General features: G+C 38.9%; 1 long non-coding RNA gene across 1 annotated transcript in view; it reads right to left on the reverse strand.

Moving 5' to 3' along the window:
* Positions 1-443: 443 nt before the first annotated feature.
* LOC309514019 overlaps positions 444-19,344 on the reverse strand; it is a 113,176-nt gene continuing 94,275 nt past the window's right edge. Inside the window, exon 3 of the long non-coding RNA XR_014211584.1 lies at positions 444-586. This is a non-coding gene — a long non-coding RNA (uncharacterized lncRNA). The remainder of the gene's footprint in view (positions 587-19,344) is intronic.

Consider the following 19,344-nt stretch of genomic DNA (forward strand, 5'->3'; position numbering starts at 1 on the left):
AATTTCTATCTCAACCAAAATCAATTTTGGAAGGTCGACAAAATCAAGATCAAAACTCAACATTGTATCAATGTTACCATGCTGTCTGGGTAACCCCACCCCCAGCCCCCGACGTAAGCATGACGTGGTAAAAGAACGGTTCTAGTCCAGCAAAGAGTTGGTGCCGCTTTGGAACCAATTTTCCTGGCCGAGAACCGGTTCTTTGGCTGTCGAAACACAAACAACTGGTTCGCAAGTAGGCACCATGCCTTGGTGGAAAAGGGGTAGATGTCCTGCCCTGCGGCTCTGCAATAAAGATTCTGTGACTCGATCTCGGATCTTGCTTGTGCCGAGGCAGCATGTAGATTACGGGTCTGCATCTCTGCAATAAGAATCTAGTGGTTCAGATCTTGCGTTTTCCGAGGCAACATGTAGATCATGGGTCCGAAATACCAGCCCGTTCTCATCCTAGGGCGTCATATATTGACGCTTTTGACATTTCGTCTACATCGAACGCACATGGCACCCTTTAGCGTCAATATGAGACGCAGATAGAAATGGGCCAGAAGGCGCCTCCTAGCGGTCTAACCCTACACTACACCTAAACCTACCCATAACCGAACAAAGCTCTGTGCGTGTCATATTGACGCTAAAGGGTGCCATGTACGTTCGATGTAGACGAAATGTCAAAAGCGTCAGTATTATGACGCCCAAGGATGAGAATGCGTTGGAAATACACAAGGAACTGAGCAGATGGGAATTTCCCTTTCTATCTTTCTCTTATGATTGTGTGCAAACTAATGATGTGTTTGAAGACTATTATTTATGGTTCTTTTTGTGTTTGAGATTATAATATGAATTTAATTTTGAGAAATTAAATGAAATATTTGTCTGGCTTTGAAAGTAGTATGTATGAAAATAATATATTCAACCTTTCACCCAGACCAAGTTCTCTATCTGAGTTCTCTATCTAATTGATTTCTGGCTGCATTTAATTGTGAAGAAATTAAATGTTAAATACTCATCTGAGTTGATGTCTGTATTAACACACTGTATTCAGCCTTTCACCTAGACTGTTTTGTCTGGCTGATATTTGGCTGCATTTAATTTTTGAGAAAATTAAATACGTACTTATCTGATCTCTGAGGAGTTAGATGTCGGTATTAATATACTAATCAGCTTTTCATCCAGACCGTGTTTACTTGTCTGGTTGATCTTTGGCTGCGTTTAATTCTGAAGAAATAAATGGTGAAATTCCTGGGGGGAAAAGAATAACACCTCATTATACGGTGCCCATCTCCCTTCGGTGCCCTCAGGGGCCGTTCTGCCAACCCCATCATCTTGTATGCTACGGGGTGCAATGGTCTCACCCCTGGGTCTGGGATGTTCACCCCTCTGATGAGGGTCTCGGAGCAGTCAGTTCGGTTGGCCGCTCGAGGAACACCTAGACCAGTCTTGAGAGACTGGTTCTCTTAGTAGATTTTTTTGGCAGCGTGGGAACTCCTGCCAAATATATCTCAACAGTAGCAGAGCGTCTGCTCCCGAGCCCCCACTAAAGGACTGGGGTTTGGGCTGGCGCTCTCAACCGCAGCCTTTAAGGGGTAAGACGGATCTGAGGACCGTCATTATTTCCAAAAAGGCTGTGGGGAAAATGTCCTGACGCCCGAGGGGTCAGGCCAACGAGGGCAGTCTCCCGAAGTGAAGCAGTTAACACTTCATTATTCTGTGCCCTCAGGGGACCGTTATGCTAACCCCGCCACCTCGTGTGTTCTGGAGGGTCCCAGAGCGGTCAGTTCAGTCGTTCCCTGTCGGTTCGCCATTACAGGGCGTCGTGCTGATTGCGCAACAAAAAAACAGAAGCCAGTCTCGAGAGGCTGGTACCTCTAGTAGAATTTTTGGCAGCATGGAAGCTACTGCCAAATGTTTCTCGTTGGGTCCTGCAGACCATAGAAAAGGATTATCAAATATAGTTCGGGTCTCGCCTGCCCAGGTTTATGGGGGTCCTATTCACCATGATGGGCCCAGAGCAGGTTCTGCTAATGGAACAAGAAGTGAAAACCCTGCTGGAGAAAGAGGCCATAGAACATGTAACCCCCTCCAACAGGAAAACCGGGTTCTACAGTCGGTATTTCATAGTTCCAGACAAGGATGGGGGGTTGCGTCCCATTTTGGATCTGCGAGTGATGAACAAGTTCTAAATGTTAACCTTGAGACAAATCATGCCAAAGATCAGATACGAGGACTAGTTTGTCACTTCCATATATCCATCCATCCATATGACAGGAAGTTCCTGAGGTTTACTTTCAGGGGCAAGTGAGACCAATATCGAGTTATTCCATTCGGCCTAGCACTATCACCCCGCACTTTCATGAAATGTGTAGATGCAGCTCTGGTGCCTCTGCTTCTGCAGGGTATTCGCACCATGAACTACATCGACGATTGGCTACATCTGGCTCAGTCGCATCAGTTGGTGGTTCGGCATCGAGATGTCGTTCACGCCCACATGAAAGAGTTGGGGTTACGGCTAAACGCCAAAAAGAGTGTGCTTTCTCCACTACAGAGGACCACTTTTCTAGGCGTGGTTTGGGACTCAGTGTCGATGCAGGCATACCTCTCATCTGCACGCATAGAGTACATCCTGTCGGCTGTGAAAAGAATAAAGCTAGGCCAGTCACTCACTGTGAAACCGTTTCATGAGACATGAGTACATGAGACCCTTGCAGTGGTGGCTCAGGACCAAAGGGTTTTCCCCAAGGGGCAACCCCTTTCGCATGATCAGGGTCACGCGGCGATGCTTAACTGCCCTAGTAATGTGGAAGAAGCCTTGGTTCTTATCCCAGGGTCCTGTGCTGGGAGCTCATTGTCGTCACTTAACGCTTACGACGGATGCTTCCCTCACATGCTGGGAAGAAGTCATGGATTGTCGCTCGGTGCCTGTGGACGGGTCACCATCTCACCTGGCACTTACCTGGTTCCTCTTCATAGTCGTAACCGAGGCATTTTGTTGAGCATAAAAGACTTCTGAAAAACTGTATTCTAATATAATAATTTTATACAAATTATAACACAAAAAGCACATTATATTATAATAGGTGAATTTTATTCAGAGATTATATATCATTAATATGTCAATAATTGTATTACTAATAACATTTTTATAATATAATATGTAAACAAGACATAGGCCACACTATAAATATAAGGTGGGCCAGGTGGCAACACAGGGTGAAAAAACATTATTGATAAAAAGACTTAATGTCTAACTTAATACTTGTTCAAAACAATCACTTTAGCAAAGTTGTACTATTTTCAGTTTATTTTTGATAAATAAAATAATTAATTTACCATCTGAATCTAACCATGTCATGTCAAATAATGTCAATTATTGTGCCTTTCGACCCAACATGGCCTTTTACCCCAAAGACCATACTTTTACATATTCTCACGTTATAGAAAAACTGTTGCTTTAATTACCTTGAACAAACCTGAAAATCATTAACAAGGCATTTGTCTCAAAATACAGACATTCATTTTATTGATTTTATCGACACATTTTACAGAACAATATTAATCAAATTAGCACAGAATCAACTTTGCGTTGCTGTCATGTCAAGGATCAGCCAAATTTCCAAATTTTCATCAACTAACCATTCAGAAATGTCCTGTTGCATTCTACATGTTGTCACTTCTTCTTGGGTCTCTCCATCTTTACCCGACTCTGGTTTGAACATAAAGGGCTCAACGTTTTTTACATTTTCAGTGCGTGTCTGTGTGAGGTAATCAAAGATGCTAACACATGAGCTTTTGAAACTCCACCCATGTGGCGGGAGCAGCAGCAGATTGTTTGCATTTAAAGGGACACACACAAAAACGGCTCATTTTTTAACATGCTATCAAAAAATATCTGTGAGGAATTCACATACACACTCTAGGGACATCAAAGCATTATTTCGCTGAGCTGAATGTGTTTGCCATCTAGTGGTTTAAAAGAAAATAAAGTTAAATGCACCTATTACCCTGGTGTGCCTTTAGCCCCATTGTACCCTATATACATTTTATATACAGTATATTTTTCTAAAAACAATATTTTGTAAGCCCTGGTTTACATTTACATTTGCATTTCTTCATTTAGCAGACGCTTTTATCCAAAGCGACTTACAAATGAGAACAATAGAAGCAGTTAAACTAATAATAGGACAACAATATGCAAGTGCAATGACCCTTCTCAGTTGAATCTAACACAGTACATGTTTGTTTTTTTTTTTGTTTTTTTATATATATTTTTTTTATAAATAGAATGGAAGAGAAATTGTTAGTATTACTGGATCAAGTGCTGCCGAAAAAGATGCGTATTCGGACGTTTCTTGAAAAAGGCTATGGACTACAGCTCTGGTTGAGTTAGGCAGGTCATTCCACCATCAGGGAACAGACCAGGTAAAGGTCAGAGAAAGAGATTTTGTGCCTCTTTGAGATGGCACCACAAGACTACGTTCTTTTGCAGAGCGCAAGTTTAGTCTGAAGTAATGAGTTTGGGTAAAACGGAGCAGAGCCAGTGGTTGTTCTGTAGGCAAATGTTAGTGACTTGAATTTGCTGCAGCAACTGGCAACCACAGCAATTTTGTGAGGAGAGGAGTGACGTATGCTCTCTTCGGCTCGTTAACCCTTTCGCACGTACGATCACACCGGTGTGATCAGTCTAGGCTGGTCCCTGGAGCGTACGATCACACTGGTGTGATTAGAATGGTCAGTGCATCACGTGATCAACTGCTAAATTCAAATGTGCTTTCGCGCGTTGGCTGGCGCTGAGCCAGAGACAGGCGCGCTAGAGCTGTCATATATCACAACTTTTCAGTGTTTTCAACCACATAATGTTTATTTTAGGTTTCAGACATATAAGTACTTAAAAAACAATACATTTAGAGTTTGTAAAATACACACTGATGTCAAAGGAAGAGGCAATAATAATCCTTTTCATTAAAATTAGTTTTATTCATATCAGATACACATTGTGTAAGTAACTTTAAAGTTTACTCTATTCTTCTCCCAGTTCACCTGCCACTTACTTTTATGTATTTCGGGAGAAGTGGATGAATTCACGTGTTGTAAATACAACAGATCCGATTCTCTGCGGCACAAACTAAGATGGCGGCGCCCATCGCGCATACAGCTCAACTAACGCGATTGTTATAAAGGTGTTTAAACAACAAAACACTTCCACTTGCATATATTTGACAATTGGAATATCAGATATTTCATGCCATATCAAACAAATTTGTGAATATTTTGAATAAAAAAGGAAAAATGACATAAAAGCAGATCCTCATTCATTCAGCTCTGTTGTTGCTGCGGTGTGTCACATGACAAGCAATGACGCGTCACCATGGAAACTATAAAGTGACGCATTCTAAATAACAGTCGCCTTGAAAAACTCACGCTGGGGGGTCAGCCAGAATATTTTAAACTTACGTGTGAAAGGGTTAAAGACCGATCATTTTTGAACAGTTGCAGAGGTTTGACAGTGGAAGCTGGAAGAACAGCCAGGAGAGCATTACAATAGTCCAGTCTGGATAGAACAAGCGCTTGGGCAAGGAGTTGTGTAGCATGCTCTGATAGGAAGAGCCTGATCCTCCTAATGTTGTACAAGGCAAATCTGCAGGACAGTTCTAGCAATGTGGTCTGTGGAGTTCAATTGCAACTCCTAGGTTCCTGGCTGACCTTGATGGAGTTATGGATGACGAACCTAGCTGAATGGAGAAGTTGTGATAAATTGTTGGGTTGGCCAGAAATGTCTGTCAGGCAGGCTGAGATGTGTGCAGCTACCGTCGGATCATCAGGCTGGAATGAGAGGTAGAGTTGTGTGTCATCAGCGTAGCAGTGATAGGAAAAGCCATGTTTCTGAATCACAGATCCTAGTGATGTCATGTAGATGGAAGATAAGTGGTCTAAGCACTGAGCCCTGGGGCACTCCAGTAGCTAGATGTTGGGTCTTAGACACCTCACTCCTCCACGACACCCTAAAGGACCTACCTGAGAGGTAAGACTTGAACCATTGGAGTGCGGTTCCCGAGATGCCCTTCATCTTTAGGATTGACAGGAGGATCTGGTGGTTAAATGTGTCAAAGGCAGCAGACAGATCCAAAAGGATGAGAACTGAGGATTTGGAAGCTGCTCTTGCCAGTCTCAGAGCTTAAATTACTGAGAGCAGGGCAGTCTCAGTTGAGTGTCCGCTTTTGAAACCAGACTGGCTGTTGTCCAGGATGTTGTTCTGTGTAAGAAAGGAAGAGATCTGGTTGAAAACAACTCATTCAAGTGTTTTGCAATTTCTGTAAGTGGTCTGTAAGTTTCCAGATGTGCTGGATTTAGCGTGGATTTCTTAAGCAGTGGGTTTACCCGAGCCTGCTTATATGCTGTGGGAAAAGTACTAGTGTGAAGAGAGGTGTTGATGATGTGCGTGAGTTCGGGTACAACTGAGGAAGAATTGGCTTGAAGTAGATTAGTGGGAATAGGATCAAGCGGACAGGTAATAGGGCGATTGGAAAAAAGGAGTTTGGAGACTTCTGCTTCTGAAAGCAGAGAGAAGGAGGGTAGAATGTGTGTGTTAGCTGGTAACGTGTGTGTCAGTTTGTGGATTGGTAAATTGGCCGCTGATGGTGGTTGTTTTATTTATGAAGAATGTGGCAATATCGTCAGCTGTTAGGGTTGGGTTTAAAGGTTAAATATGTATACAGTCTCTCTGACTTACACAGGGGAAAAAAAAGCTGCTTACAGACAGACAAGTGCGTCATGTAATGTTTGACTCTCACTGCACGAGTTCTCCTCCCTCCCCATCCTCCTGCTCAGGAGTACATTCAGTAATGTTTTGTTATTCCCTTCGGAGCAGTGAGCGAGAGAATATGTCATTGTTCATCGTTAAATGACACTTGACTTTTGCCACAATGTAGTTTGCCTCATCTACTTTATTAATATTTTGTCGCCGCCCTTCTTTCATATTGCCTTTTTGTCAAGCACAGCAATGGACAACCGCATTCCTGGAAATGAGTTATGCAAATAGAACTCTGCAACACACTGATACGTGGACGGCACCGTAAGCACATCCGATGCGTGTAGCAATAAAGAGCGGCTGACAAAGAGAAGGGTCAGTCGTGGAAGGCCGACTGACGTATACTGCCTGAGGCAAAAGAGAAAATGCGAGTGAATCATGGCTCTCACCCGATCCTCCCCTAAAGATGGTAATCTACTGTAAATCAATGAGCACCCATACCGACTACACGTCTCCACGCTGACATAGCTTAATTACTGGCCAGGTCCGGCCTTAAATCACACCAAATGAGATAAAATAAATAATGGCCGGTTTAAGTGTCGCTGTCCAGGGGTCTCTGTCAAAATCGGCAAGTGCAAATGAGTTGCAAATTTATGGAGATACAACAAGCTCTGGAGGAACATCCTGCATTCGAGTTGACAAATTGAAAATGGGGGAATGCCCAGGAACCATGTTTCTTGCTGCCAAATAAGACAGTTAATCTGCACAGACTCTCTCAGGCTGCTTAATTCCCTATAAAACCATATTTTTTTGCACTCACACTCTGAGTTTAATTTCGAGATCTCAGATGACAGCCAATACAACAGGCTGTGTTTTCCCTCTGCAGGCCGTTCAGTCAATGTGCAATAAAAAGGGTATGTATGAACGAGAATACTCTCTCTGTCTCACTGGGATGTCTTAATGTAAAGTGGAATATGGACTATTTCCTGGGAGAAGTGAAGATTTTAAGTTCACGTCCATACCCTCCTCTTCACATCTGGTGTGCATAGGAGCGATTACAGAGAATTTGTAAAACGCTCTCAAACCCGCATTCCACCATGATAGAACGCCTGTTGACAACTCGATTTAGATTTTTTGCTCCAATGGATGCTGAGCATAAAGTTTGTCAAGCAGGCTGCAAACTCAATTTGCAGAAATCTTCATTGATTTTTTTTTTTTTTTCACACATTGGGAAATGATTTGTGGGCACTTCAGTTGCTTTAAAAAAGGAGAACAGATATTGTTTTTCAAGGAGTTGCACCAGAGCTGAGAGCTTTATTGGGTCATAGTGCTGTCTCTCTAGTGCGCATTTAAGGGAGTGAACCTGTACGATAATAAAACATCGCTGGTACTCCCATTTCGGACTATCACCGGTGAAGTTACACTCTCTTGAAGACTTCAAGCTGAACATTTACTCACAGTCTTGACAGTAGTGGAGAGTGGGGTAAGCTGTGCTTCTTTTTTACTTAATTTATCCTGTAATGAAGAAAAACTGAGAAAGAGAAACTAATACATAGATATATACTGGATATATACTACCTTTGAAAAGTTTGGCTTGGTAATAATTTTTGTTTTTTTAAAGAAGCCTCTTATGGTCTCACTAAGGTTGCATTCATTTGATAAAAATAAACAGTAAAAACAGAAATTATATGAAAACTGAAAATAACTGTTTTCTATGTTTATATATTTTGAAATGTAATTTATTCCTGTGAGTGTAAAGCTGAATTTTCATCATCATTACTCCAGTCTTCATTGTCACATGATCCTTTAGAAATCATTCTAATATGCTGAGTTTATACTAAAGAAAAATTTCAGATTTTTATCAACATTGAAAACAGTTGTGCTGCTTAATATTTTGTGGAAACCATGACACTTTTATCAGGATGCTTGATGTACAGAATATTCAAAAGAACAGCATTTATTTGAAATACATTTTGTAGCGAAGTTAAAGTCTTTACTGTGACTTTTGTTGAATTTATGCATTCTTGTCATTCTTGCTAATTCTTTAAAAAAAAAAAATTTATGAACATACACATTGTTTATACAAGACAAATATTAACACTCAAATTTAATTAAATAATTGATTACGCATTGTCCTATTCAAAAGGATTAGTTTACTTCATATTGCTCACATCTTCTTACATATTCTTAAAAATATTAAACCAGTCAGGAAAAAGTTTAATATTCAGAATATTTTAACATGGTAATCTATCTATCGATCTATGGATCGTTCCTTCTTCAATACACAACTTTTTAGGAAAATACATGACAACTGTGTTAAAATGGATTTCCTGGATTTGGATCTAAAGCATACTAATCACAATCGATTTGTAAAGTACACAGTTTACCCACTGACAAATATTACCTTGCTCTCCCCTACCTGTAATGAGAAGTTATGTGTATATGCTGTGATTGACATTGACACTTGAACACATGGACTCTGGAGTAGCGGTGTTTAAAAAATAATTTGTGGTAGCTTAAGTGACAAAGGGAACTTGTTAAGGGATACAATGATTCATATTCCTCCTGAAGACAGAAGGACCGAACAGCTGTTTCCTCTAAGGAGGCTAGAGCCAGGAGCCCCATGTGGAATTGCCCGGCTTTTTGTAGGCTTAATCACAAACAGTAAGGACCAGTAATCCATTGTCAGCGGACAAATGACCCCAGCCCCAGAGAAGTGCAATTACAGCTGTGCCGATCGCTACTCTTCTCACCCAAAACACTTGACCTGAATTTAAAAATGCAGTCATTGCTCTCCACTCACTATTCTTTTCATGCCAACTTTCCAACGGCCCGTCATACATAACAACAATGAAACACTTTCTGTGGAGTATTATCCAGCAGACACAAATAAAGTGAACCAAAAGTCCTTTCATCTGCCCTGTGGGTCATTAAAAGCGCCTAAGGAAATGCCTCTGCCGTGCCCTCGTTTATCCCTTAATCCGCTTTAATTAATTCCCTTTCATTTACCTTGGTTAGCAGGAATCAATAGCACAGGTTGCACTTAATTTGACAAATGTTCTTTCTCTTAATCCCACAGTGCCTTAATGGATTTTTTGGGGGTCTTTCTTAAAGTGTGCTGCGTTCATAATGAGTTGGGTCATTGATCTAGCCAATCTTCCAAAAATCTGCAAGCCCCTCAATTTACTGCTATGGGCATAATCATAGGGATGGTAGGGACACGAATTTCAGAAAACCCAAAACCAACACTGCACTATATCGTGCCAAAAGAGCCTATGAGCGGGTCTGCCACAGACGACAGGAACAAATTAAATGTAATGTAATAAATACTGTTTTTAAAGACAAAATTTAAGGGAGATATATAGGTAATATGAATCATATTTAATATCGTGGTGCAGACAAAGCAATGTAAAAGGAGAATTGTGATTTGAGGAAATATTGTTATTTTGACTGCAGACATCCACGCAATGGCATTTTCTTAACACCAACAATTTGAATATGATCATCAAGGTCCTGTGACTCACTGCTTTAAGTTATACTCACTGCTTTAAGTCACTAAAAATGATAATCTCTGGTTTGTCTTCTGCCTCCTTGCAATATGCCTCTATCGACTTTCCAGTCAAACTTACACCCTTAGGCCTCATCTTAAGAACAAAGAAGCCCCTTTGCCTTAAATGCACCTGTTTCACGTACTAATACAACAGTTTCATGGCCGTGGGTGAACAGATCAAATGTGTGGGATGTGGTGCCTTGAAAGTCAAGAGTATTTTTATTTATTTTTTTTAAACACTGAAATTATAGTAATAGTAATATGATGTTGTCCTATCATTATTATCTGTTTTCTTATATGAAAAAAAAAAAACTGGATAAATTATTATAAAGTTCAAAAGTTTGGGGTCGATAAGATTTTTTTTTTTTTAGGTTTCTGAAAGAAGTCTCTTATGCTCACCATGGCTGCAATTGTTTGATAAAATATATAAAAACAGTAATATTGTGAAATGGTGTTACAATAAAATAACTGTTTTATCTTTTAATCTATTTTTTTAAGTGTAATTTATTCCTGTGATTGAAAAGCTGAATTTCAGCAGTCATTACTCCAGTAAATTTCTTATTATTATCGATTTTCTTATTATTCAATGTTATGTTATTGAATAATAATGTTATTAAATCAATGTTTAAAACAGTGCTGCTTAATTTTTTTGTGGAAACAGTGACACATTTTAAGGATTATTTGGTGAATAGAACTTATTTGAAATAGACATTATAAATGTCTTTAAATTGATCAAAATGCATAATGAATCCTTGCTAAATAAAAAGTTAATTTCTTTCAAAATAAACCTTACTTTTGAATGGTAGTGTGTGTGTATTGCCAGCTTGTGTGACATCCTCATCCTCTAAAACATGAAAAAAACTGAAAGTGAAAGAAAGCACAAATAATCCACAATAAATACAGGTTAATAAACCTAATGTGTAGATTCTTTACAAGTTAATAAAGAGGTGCAAAACATGTTGTTTGGCTCTTGACATAACTTGCCATTTCATAACAAGAGAAAAAAAAGCATTTTTTGTGTGTACGTTTCACATAGAAGGAAACCTTTGGTTGTACATGCTCAGTGCTTACAGTTATTCATGGTTTTCTCAAAACTTAAAAAGCCAGTCCCAAAGGTTTCAATTAGGAAAGCGTGAGGCATCCTAGTGTATTCAGTAGTAAAGACTGATCTCCTGAGTGTTGGATAAGGGCACCGCTGCTAGTTGCTCTCTCTCTCTCTAACACGGGTTAATTGGGTTCGTCTCAGCTTTTGCCAAAGAGAACAAAAAGGGAGCAGGAAAAATCCCCTTATTGTGAGCTGAAGTTGTTATCCAAGTGTGGAATTCAAATGTGTATTTGTCAGTTCCAGATGCATGCCTTAATATTCCATGTAGGTTCAAAGCAGTGTCAGATACTCAACCCTGAAAGTAGAACTGCTTGTTGAAGGCCATTTCGACCATTTTTGGACTTCATTATTTCTCTGTGCGAGTACACAGAGGCAAGGGCTTAGCTGAGCAGAGACCCTTAAGGAATGGCACTTTGAAATCTTCTTGAAAAACTTTAAGACATTACTCTATGCGGTTTTTAAGTATCGGCCCCTTTCCGATCTTGTTTTGTCGCAACATTTTACAGGTCTCAGGGAGTCTATCCAGAAGCATTTGATGTATTCTAGGAACTTGCTTAAGCATAGTAATCCATGTGATCCAGCCTGACAAATTACCATTGTTTGATGTAAAAACAACTACAGTATGTGGACCACCAATTTGAAGTTATTTCCTGCTACAAACAATCCAAAGCAAAAACAGATGGATGGGCAGAAATGAAAAGAGACCTTTCATATGTAATATAGTGTCCTGAAGCCTGAAATGATTGGGTGTGCTCAAATCATCAAATCTGTATAAAGCATTCAACAGGCACTCTCCAAATGATTTCAAAGTGTAATCTGAAATAAATCAAGTCTTTGAGCAATGGAAATCCAGATTTGTCACTTTGCAATGATGGTTCATATTACAGCTAGTTGCACCTCATCCTCAGCCCACCTGTTCATGGCACACAGACACATTCAACAACCCGGTAACCAAACAGAAAATTGCATCTGATGCAAATTCTAATCAAATTTTATAAGACTTTCTTGTGTTTGGAACACAAAACGAGTTATTTAGCAGAATGCCCACACTACTCCATACAATAAAACTGAACAGTGCCACTTTCACTCTATATAAGAGCAGCTTTGACATTCTGCTGAATATCTTCCTTTGTGTTTCACAGAAGACAAAGTCATACAGGTTCGTAATGACATGACGTTGATTAAATGATGGCCACTTACACACTGTAAAGTTTCAAGAGTGACAAGCGTATTTAAATAACAATCATTCCTGAAATTGTGATGATAGACAGCGTGGTGACCATTGCCACATTCTGGCGTCTTACGTGTTTGGTATCTGCTAGTTTTGTCCAAATTAATACAGCGAACACAGACTCATTATTTTCTGCAATTTTAACTAAACCACTGTCTAAAGGGACGTCATGTCAGCCATTTGCAACGCTTCGCAGAGCTCGCACTTTAAGAGTTGCCATGTCTATTTATTTAAAACTTTTTTGAGCATGTCGTTTGAATGTGGCTCATAAAGTGATCCGTTTATGGAGTTAATAAAGTAGGCAGGTGCAGGTCATGATATTTTGGTCTTGTTTGCAATATAAAGCATTTGGATTTCTCTATGGGCTTGCTCTTGTTCGCTGGTTTTTCTAGGAAGATCTGGCAACACAAATGAGTCAATGCTCGTACCTCTTACAGAGAAGACTTTGCCTCTACCCTGTGATTTTCTTGCAACGCACTCATACAGAAGAGAGATACATTTCTGGTGTGCGTTTAAATATGTAATTAACAACTTGTTCAGTTCAGTTCCATACACACTGTAGAATTTCTGTAAATGCGGCTGTCACTGCCTGAGTTAATGCAGTTGTCACTACTGTAATTTCACTGGAGTAAGCACCAAAAAGTGAACCAAGAAGTGGCAACCAAATTTAGCTGCAGTGTGTGCGTGGCCGATGACAGAATTTCAGTTTTTTTGGTGAACTATGGTATCCCATTACTAGAGATACTTGCAAAAGCCACTCAAAAAGAGACAACATTCTAAATGGCATTGTATTAGCGGAAACCTAAAAACATCTCCTTAAAGAAGTGTTGATTTACCTTGAGGTGACGTGTGAAATGACACTGGCACTATTATGCATGGTGTTTACCATCAGAAGACAACTCTGAGCGATGGTAGCTATTTTGGTGATGTGATAGAGTGATGATTATTCAAGCCGAATCCCTCATTAGATAGACGAACCACCAATGTAAAGCATACTACAAAACCTAATAATCACACTAAAAATCACCGCGGTAGAAAACAATGCACGTTAAAACAGAAGTCAAATGCAAATCAGAGGAACAACATCTCGACAGGTAGATTACTGCATGGGGCACGGGAAACAAACATCCGCTTTCGCAACCAAAGGAATGACTTGACTTCCATCTTTAATGCATTCTCTTGATTAGTATGGGGCAGAGGCTGTTAGGGTTTTTGGCAGGAGCTGAATTAAATGTAGATGGGAGGGTGTGGAGATGCTCCAGTCTGAATAACTGCAGATGCCAAAAAGAGGCAGCCAGAGAGGGAGGCATATAATCTAAGTCATTATCAGACCTAAATGGACAGAATGTGCAACCATCTCAAACGAACAAAGTGATTTCACAGATCGCTGGTGCCCTTTTCTGGGGATGGCAAATAAATGGCGCCACTATATATTTTTCCCCCCACTGTGTAAGTTCTCCGTAGTGCAGTTATACAGAGAGCAGTGACCTCCCATCAGGGCGACCCAATCATCTCACACCGCACCTAAATGGAGTTCACTGATGGAGGCTGTGCTGATGAAATACTGAGTATAGCTTTCTTTATCAATAAAGGGATCGTCCTGTAGGGTGATGGTATTGGTGATAATGGGATGTGCGTCTAGTCCTCAGTGCATCAACAAACTCGGCTGAGGATATAATGTCTTTAAATGAGGTCAGGTTGTGAGGTTATGGGAATAGTTCACATGAAAATGATATTTCTGTCATCATGTAGTTTCCCAACCTGCATTACCTTCTGTATTCTGTGGAACGCAAAAGGAGAATGTTTTAATAATGTGCTGTTTGCTCTTTTCCACGCAGCTAGAATCATCATTTTAAAAAAGGATGCAAAAACACCATGAAAGCATAATAAAATTAGTGATTCGTGCAATTGATTCCGTTTTTTTCTGAAGACACACAGCAACCTTGTATGAGGAGTCAACCTGAAATCATAAGTAAAAAGTTATTTACTCATAATCAATCCCTCCAGTGGAGTCTTTGTCCGAAATCATATACTCTCTATTTTGAATAATTACTTCACAAACGCTAAGAAAGTATGTTCCACAGTATATAGTATGAATGTGTGAAGTATGAATGCAATCCAGACGTACTATATTCGCCATGTTGTCATTCTCATGTGACATACAGCATCAGTTGTGTCACTTCACAGCCATTCACAAATCCTTTCCCGTGGCCTCATGGGATAGTAAAGTGTCCATATACAGTGCTGGTCAGAATTATTTGCCCCTTTGGTAAATATGATCAAAGATGGCTGTAAAAAATAAATCTGCATTGTTTATCTTTTTGATATTTTATTTAAAAGAATTGAAAGTGGGGGGAAAATCACATTATGAAATAAACGTTTTCTCCAAAACACATTGGGAACAATTATTTGCCCCTTTTTATTAAATACTTTTTGCAACCTCCTTTTTCCAAGATAACAGCTCTGAATTTTCTCCTATAATGCCTGATTTTGGATAACACCTGACAAGAGATCAGAGACCATTCCTCCATACAGAATCTCTCCAGATCCTTCAGATTCCCAGATCCCTGTTGGCGCTTCTTCTCTTCAGTTCAGCCCACTCATTTTATATAGGGTTCAGGTCAGGGACTGGGATGGCCATTGCAGATGCTTGGTTTTGTGCTCAGTGACCCATTTTTGTTTTGATTTTGATGTTTGTTTTTGGATCACTGTCCTGTTGGAAGATCCAAACATGGCCCGTTATATAATTTCTAGCACAGGCTGTCAGGTTTAGATTTTTTATCTGTTGGTATTTGATCGAATCCATGATGCCATGTATGTCACGATCCATCACACGGGAAACAGAGAGAAGATCCAAAAGCAGTATAATTTATTAAGGGAAATCCGTGCATCATAATCCAGTCCAGGCAGGGGTCAAAACCAAAGAAGAAATCCAAAACATAAAACAATCCAAAAACAGGCAAAAAGGCAGAACACGGAAGTGGTGTGATAAAAGACAAGGACTCCGTGACAAACACTGAAACAGACAGGGTATATATACACAAGTGCTGACAAGGTGACGAGAAACAGCAATCAGTGACAATGAACAATCAGTGACAGACAGGATCATGGGAATTGTAGTGAAAATGCATAGGCACCGTGAAAACTGAGGACCTCTAGTGTTTAACCCAGGGAACCACCAGACACTGTGACAATGTATCTGAACAAGATGTCCAGGACCTCTGGCAGAAAATTAGGCCCACAGCGTTAAAGATACAGCAGAGTGTTTCATTTTACACATGGGGTACTTTTATATCCCTGTATGAACCAAACCCATAAGTGTTTGCTGCCAAAAAGCTCTTTTTTTTTATTTTATTTTTTTTATTTTTTTATCTGTCCTTGATTTGTTTGTTTTCTATGTCCTGGAGCCAAAAATAATTTATGTATGTGTACTGTAATATAGAGTGTTCAAATAAATTGGTTATATCTTCATCAATAATTGAAATTAAAACCTGAAAGTTTCATATTAAGGAACCCTTTGTTCACACACATGTAAGACATATAATTTTCCAGTTAAAAGTACAAGCTGTAATTGTGGTTAGGGTGATTTGGACCTGAGAAAATAGAGTTAGGAAGTACATGTTTCTGTTTGATAACATAAAATCAAAGAAACAGAGATATTGATACACGGATGTCTGAAGCCATTTCTAGTGGTAGTGTAAAATAAACATCATACCAGCCCACCTTATTATAAAGCATTAATAAGTATTCACAGTAATATTTAATTCAGATGATTATATTATCACAGATATGAATGTTGATGAGAACAAATTAAATTTTCCTACTACACCACATCTAATCTGCCGTGATTAAGCTTTATTAAAATGAGCACAGGCAATCATATATAATTCTTTTTTGAGGGCAAATTAAATATTTTCCTTTGTAATTAAATGGGCAATATATTTTGCCTTATGCTTCAAATTGGTAACGTCATTCGAAACGTTTGTTCACAGTTAATGATGATGTTGGGTCACTGCTTCATGTAGCTTGAAGTGTATAAAGGGTTGTGCGGTCATTCGCTTTGCTATGTAGCAACGTTTGTGTTTCTTTGCACTAAGTATTGATTTTTTTTTTCTGACATCATTTTTTAAAGTGGTTTCTGATCCCCTTTTGTCTTTAGAGCCTCATGTCTCAAAGCTTTCAGAAACTGCCAAATGCTTTGAACTTTTTTCTAGGTAGAGTCTGACATGTCTGCAACGGCAAAACAAAATGTCCATGTAGAAATCCGCACCTTCAACAGATGCTTCTAACAGAGGATGATGAATACAGTTGTGAAATGTTGTTCCTCTCATTGATTGGGTCCCAACATATCTCAACCCGAGCTCCATCTTCAAGAATGAATTAAAGACGCATCTCTTTCGCCAACATTTGACTCAATAATACAAACACTTACTATTTTATATTATTTATTTTTATTTTTTTTATCCTTGCTACGCTGGTCTAGATGAGACTGGTCACAACATTTGTATATTGTTGCCCAATTGTTGACATGACTGTTTCTATTGCTCTCTTCATTTGTAAGTCGCTTTGGATAAAAGCGTCTGCTAAATTATTAAATGTAATGTAATGTATCGTTTTCCAGGAGTAACGAATGCATGTAGCTTTTTTTTGTCTAAAAATCAAATGTAACAGAAAGTCAAAAATAAAAAAGGTTAAATTAGCAAAAATGCATTTGATGAGTAAGAAAGACAAACCACTCTGGAACTGCAGGAAAAAATGTTGATTGGCTGATATTATATTGTATTGTACTGTATTATATTGTATTGTACTGTATTGTATTGTATTGTATTGTATTGTATTGTATTGTATTGTATTGTATTGTACTTTATACTACAGGGCCGTTGAATGCTTGAATCTGATTGGTTGACGAACGTTCTAAGGTGTGCATTATTTTCAGGGAAACGCACGGCTAAAGTAGTTCCAGGCAGGTCTTGACCGCATTACAGTTCCATATCACTTCGCGTAGTCAACTGTAATAACGGAAAATCGGATACAAATCATAACAAGAAAAAGCATTTAGCCCCATGCGCTTGATCTGCAATTTTCAATGTCTAGCTTCACAATCAATAGAAACATGCAGTTTAATTTGAATAAATAAACTATAAAGTCCTATCTATAATCAATAGAAAATTAAACTGAATATAGGCTAAATAAATGGATAGTCCTGCAGCACGGATTTTTATTGCAGATCATTTAACAAATAAATAATTATTGATAGGCCTACTTGTTAAAAGGGCTTTGGGTTTCATTTATTTGGCTAGTCTACTGTCATCTGTCAATCATAGAAAGAAAAAAAGAATTAACGAATTCATTAAAACGAATTGAATTAATTAATAAATAATAATTTTGACGCACATGCTTTTCTGTCTCATTATTGCAACATCTCTCTCTAATAACTGCATTAATAACTGCATAAAGCCGGGAACACACTTTAAGGCCGGTTATGAATGTAATTTGATACTTATATGACTGATCATGCCCAAACGCGTGTTCAGCGCGTTCAGTCTGTTCAAAGTCGGTGTTTAAAATCTGCTGCAGTCGATGAAAACAGTCAGAGAATGTGTCAGCTAGTCGTGTGTCCCCAGCATTAGTCTGCTATCAGCGGCTCAAACCTCCGTTACTAACTCTGAAATGACGTTTTGGAATTAGCAACGGAGGCATGGGATTAGATGCGTAAGAAATTAGTCCTACATACAAGAGCGTTTTAATGACAAAAACTTTACAAACGTCTTGAAATACATAATCTGAACAATGTTTCGAGGTGTGGTAACTGTAGTATAAGCGGAATAATTGACTTCAGGCCGTTGAATTATTAGAAAAATAATGCACACCCGAGGTGTAACGGCCACTCCGCTTCGCGTCGTGACCGCATTACCACCTCGGGTGTGCATTATTTTTCTAATAATTCAACGGCCTGTCGTCAATTATTCCTTACGTATTGTATTGTATTGTTTTGTATAAAAGTCCATTTCTATGAAATCTTGTTGAGAGTTTTATTTCAAAATTCGTCTTTATTTCTCACAATTATGAGTTTATAACATACATTTCTGACTTTTTTAGAAATGAATTATGAGATAAAAATGTGCAATTACCTTTTTATATTTTTATTCCATGGCAGGGACAAGTTTTCAGGAACAAGTTACCTTACATCTACCATAATATGTTATAATATTAAATGTTAGCAATTTAAAAAAATAAAAGTGTATTTATTTATGAATCCATGGCTAATTTTGAATAAAGATCAATGGAGAGATACTTTTTTTTTTTTTTTTTTTTTTTTACACATAATGGCTGTTCTGCCATATAGACCTTATGTAGCCTCTTCGTTGTGTTCCGTCTGGTTTGAAGATAAGATCTTACAGACTTATGAACGAACCTCTCGTTTTAAAATCTTCCCGAACTACTGACATTAGTTATGACATCCGCATCGAACATTACAATGCTCATGATAACTTTCATTAACGATACAATAAGTAAATCCACTTCCCTTTCAGTCGGCCACGTTCAACGTCATATCTCTGGCGTATATATGTCTATAGGGCTGACTGCCAAAGCTAACCAGCCAAAACTTAAGTGAGAAGTATTGAGAAGTCTCTTAAAAAGAGCAGGAAGTTGATCAACGTGCCATAAATGCCCAGTGAAGTAAAGTCTGAAGTTCAACAACGGCATCATTAAACATC

The sequence above is a fragment of the Leuciscus leuciscus genome (assembly GCF_965113295.1).
Source record: "Leuciscus leuciscus genome assembly, chromosome: 1".
In the NCBI taxonomy this organism is placed as follows: Eukaryota; Metazoa; Chordata; class Actinopteri; order Cypriniformes; family Leuciscidae; genus Leuciscus; species Leuciscus leuciscus.